The sequence below is a fragment of the Penaeus monodon genome, chromosome 5 (genome assembly GCF_015228065.2).
Source record: "Penaeus monodon isolate SGIC_2016 chromosome 5, NSTDA_Pmon_1, whole genome shotgun sequence".
NCBI classification, from domain to species: Eukaryota; Metazoa; Arthropoda; class Malacostraca; order Decapoda; family Penaeidae; genus Penaeus; species Penaeus monodon.
Window position 1 is genome coordinate 45484550 of NC_051390.1, and position 5000 is coordinate 45489549.

At 39.4% G+C, this 5000-nt stretch overlaps 1 pseudogene; it reads left to right on the plus strand.

Moving 5' to 3' along the window:
• The window catches only part of LOC119573566, a 10513-nt pseudogene that overhangs the window by 4716 nt on the left and 797 nt on the right, over nt 1-5000 (plus strand).

The following is a 5000-nucleotide window of genomic DNA, read 5'->3' on the forward strand; positions in this document are numbered from 1 at the left end:
ATATATATACATATATATATATATACATACATATATATATATAAATATATATATATATATATATATATATATATATATATATATATATATATATATATATATATATATATATACGTACACACACACACGAATATATGTACGTATGTGTAAATATGTATATGTATACACACGCACACACACACACACACACATGTGTGTGTGTGTGTGTGTGTATTCTGTATATATGTATGCGTACAGAAAAAAATACTTCCTCTTACTCTGCAGGTGCCCCCTCGCCCTCAACCCCCCCTCCCCCTCCTCCTTCAGCCCCTTCTGTAGCGCCCCCAGACACCCCATCGGCGTCCCAGAGGCCAGAGTCTCTCGCCAAGGCCCCAAGGATCGTGGGGGGCGTGGGGGTGAGCCTCGGGGAGCTTCCGTACATGGTCAGCCTCCAGGACACTTCGTTCGGCTCCGTTGTCCACTTCTGCGGCGGCGCCATCTACGACCACACGCACTTCGTCACGGCCGCCCACTGCGTCTCCTCCGTCGATATCTCGGTGCTGCAGGTGAGAGGGGGGGGGGGGGAGCAGGGGGGGAGCGATGGGAGGGGGACGTAGTACGAGAGGAGTGGGTTTGGTATTGAAACTACAAATGAGATGTCATAGTAGGTAAAAAAAAAGAGGGGAATATATAGATTTATATACCATGGGAGGAGAAATATATATATATATATATATATATATATATATATATATATATATATATATATATGTATGTATAGTTTTTTCTTTTTTTATCAATAATAGGGAACATGAGTTTTGGTATAGGCACGTGGAGGTTTTTAGGAAGGTTGGATTAAAAGAAAGGAAGAAATTATATATTTATATATATATATATATATATATATATATATATATATATATATATATATATATATATATATATATACAACTTTTTCTTCATGTCCTAATATGACTATGTCCTTGTTTACATCAGCCAAGGTGTAACTAATTTTTTTCTTTATCGTCTCTGCAAGCTGTGTTTTTACTTCTTGCTTTGTGATCTTGATGCCTTTTTCTAACTTTTTTTTCATTTAATTTACAGTTTCCTTTACTTTAGATAATCGGCATATGTAGCTGTCATCTTTTTTGTCTATTCCATTATTTGCGGCTGGCTGCTTGACAAATTGCTCTCAATCTGCTTAACAGTTTCCTGTACTTTTATTGCTTCATCAACTTTTCCTTCCAGATTCTTTGCCTCGATTTGACTACTGTTGCCCCTCCTGATTTCTACTTCCACCTTTTCCTTGAGTTCTTTGAATTTCTTGTCAGATTTTTCAGTATTCTCTCTCTGAATGGTTGTGTTGCTACGCAAATTATCCACCAATTCCTTCAAATGTACGTTTTCGTCACGTATATTCGAACATTCTGCTACCAGGTTGTCTACCTTGGCTTCAAGAGCCACAAATCTATCTGCTGCTTCCATAAGCATGCACTGTACTCTCCGCGCGCGTGTGTGTATGTGTGTGTGTGTGTGTGTGTGTGTGTGTGTGTGTGTGTGTGTGTGTGTGTGTGTGTGTGTGTGTGTGTGTGTGTGTGTGTGTGTGTGTGTGTGTGTGTGTGTGTGTGTGTGTGTGTGTGTGTGTGTGTGTGTGTGCGTGCGTGCGTTTCTGATATCTTTGTCATCTATCCGGATACTTTCGAGGATTTTGAACAATGCTAAGAGCCGGACCTCATCAAAAGCTTTCTGATAGTCAATGAAAACCAGGTAGATGGTTGGCTGGTGTTGGATGGCTCTCTCGGCAAGTGTTCTCATGACGAAGATAGGAAGATTTTCAGTAGAGTTTTGAGAAGATCCGACTATTAGACTAAACGTGTGATGTTTTGAGTACTCAAATGTTCCTGGGACCTTCCGTAGGGCAAGAATACCGATTTCATCATTTCTTTAGGTAACTTGCCTGTTTCATAGATATCACTTAGAAAGGTCCAGATGAGACACATACCCTTCTCTCCTAAGGCCCTGAGCATTTCGGTGTATACTCCGTCAGGACCTGCAGCTTTCCCGGATTTCATTTGATGTGAGAACCAGCGCACTCCTGACTTACGAATTGGTGGACCAGATGTAACAGTTTCCAGGAAAAGATCTTTTGGCTCTTGCTCATCGTCGAAAAGTTCTTGAACGTACTCTTCCAAACGAGCACTGACGTCCTCGGTCTCGTGGAGATTGCGAAAAGGATCACTGATCAATGATCTTTCTTATCCTTTAGAACACTCCTTTGGGATTATAACTTCATCACATTTCTCCTGCAGCCACTTTTCCTTGGCTTTCTTACATTCTTCTTTGTAAAAAAAAAAAAATACTAGTCCATGCTGCACGTAGGTCTTTGACCTCTGGATGGAACCAACTTGATGAGGGCTCCTTATCGATTGCCAGGACAGCCTTAGCAATTGCTGCTTGGATGTTCTCAGTGAAGGCTCCAAAACGATGGTCAGTGTCATTGTTAGAAGCCTCTAGTAGATTAAAAAAAAAATCTTGTTTAAATTTTTCTCACACCTCTTGCTTGGTCTGTAATGTACTAAGCTCGAAATTGGGGTCAATCTTCGCGTTCTTGAACTTTTTGAGGGACAATCAAATTATTATTACTGGGTTGTGGTCATAATTTCGTTTGATTTACATTATGAGAATAATTCATCAAGAGAATTGTAGAAACTGTCGGTTTGTTGGTCTTCAGCAGTGGGAGGATATGCTAATAGGATATTTACATTTACAGGACTAGCCTTGATTTTGACTAGAAGCATGTAGTTGTTTTTGGGCCAGAACGACAGAACGGATTTTTTTTTTCTGTCTAAAACCAGAGCAACTCCATTTTGTGTTCTTGACTGGTCTGGTCTGGTCTTTCATAAAGTCGCCAGCGTTGAACCATCTGACTTCGCGCAAACCTAAGCGTTAGATATTCAATCTGCCCATCTCGTGGAGCATATTGTCCAGTTTTCCATCTTGGTATAAATTTCGAATGTTCCATGTCCCGATCATGGATATTTATGATCTAAATCTTTTAGCCGATATGATCTTTCTGTTTGCTGGTTGGTCTGCAGTCGCAGGTTGACGATCGCAGCATTCCTGTAGTTGAATGCTGCTGCCGGGATATCACGAGAGAACCTTGGGAGGCCCCGTCTACGCCGTTTTGCTTTTTTTTTTTTGTGTGTGTGTGTATGTGGAAAGGAACTGGGGACCCTACCACGTACTCACTCCAAGAGCATCACAACATGAAAACTACAATTAAGTATCATGCTGTGACCACGGCGGCTCAGACATGAACCTACCGTTAAAAGAAGAATATATATATATATATATATGATTTTGTGATCTTACATCAGGGTTCTGTATCATATATTCTTCGTACGCATGAGCAAAGCTCTTCATCTATTCATTCACCAACATTCAAACCATAATTTACATAATCATTATGAAACAAATCTCACTTTATATATTCACTGTGAGTCTTATCTCATCTTATGTATTAGTTAACATCTGTTTACTCACCCATTGCCTCATTCCAATACTTACTTAACATGGCGCGGATGTTATCGACACTTTTATCCACATTTTATAAATTGCCCTGTTTGTCAAGATTATCAATCCGGGAGATTTATAAGCCACACGCAAAGCTGCATGATAAGCGAGTAAATCAAGGCAAAGACGGATTGCTAAATCTCATAAAGGAATTGTAAAAGTGTCCGTCACTGATGCCTATCGTCAATTCCTGAGGCGAGATTACGGTCTTCAGAAATATGGTTTCTTATCCCAGGGTAAGATGATACTGATCGATAATATTGTGAATCATGTTAGTAGTATTAGTAGTAGTAATAGTAGTATCATTATTGTTATGGTTATGATGATGATTATTTTAGGTCCCATTATCATATTACCATTACTCTTTATGATTATCGTTATCATCATTATCATCATCATCATCATCATCATCATCATCATCATCATCATCATCATCATCATCATCATCATCATCATCATCATCATCATCATCATCATCATCATCTCCATCATCATTACCACTATTATTATTATTATTATCATCATTATTATAATCATCATCATCATCATCATCATTATTACCACTGTTATTTTTTATTTTTTATTACTATCATCATTTTCATTATCATTACTGTTATCATTTTAGTTGTAGTAGTAGCAGTATCATTGTCATTACCATTTTATTGTTATGATTATCATTATCTTTATTACTATTGTTGTTGGTATTATTATTATCATTATTTAATGTTCTTGTTGTATTTGATGTTATTTTGGGAGATGGGACGGACGAAGAACAAGGATATAAGTCATCATCAATCGAGTTCATTGTGGTAAATGTAGAAAAGGTATGAGAAACAATTAATATTTTGTAACGGAGACCTTTCGATTTTTTTCTTCCGTGATTTTGGTGAAAATTAGACCAAAACGCGTCGTTTACGTACATTGGTAAGTGTTATTCGTACCTATTTTGCAAGATTAACTCCGGACGACAAACAGTGATAAGACGCTGCCAGCAATCATCTCTTTTATTTTGTGAATTTCAGTTATTTGTATATTGCTTATTTTCACATTTCAGCTATTCGCTATTTAGCTTTGGAAATAGACATACTCCACTGAGGGTTTAGGGTGATAGTGACAAGCAAGTGCAAGCCAGTGATCAAACCCCTTTCCTAGACTACATCATCCCCATTACTCCCCTTGTACAAGCACCATTTCCCCGTTGCAGGTCGTGGCGGGTGAGACCGATCTGAGCGTGACGGAAGGGACCGAGCAGACTCTTCAGGTGGAGTCCATCGTCATCCACCCCGACTTCAGGGAGATCGACTACTATAACGACATCGCCTTGATCAAAGTCCGGGGCAGATTCGTGTTCAATGAGTTCGTGCAGCCCGTGCAGATGCCGGAAGGGAGAGAGGCATCAGGGACGTGCGTCGTGTCCGGTTGGGGCGCCACGGAAGAGAACGGGGACA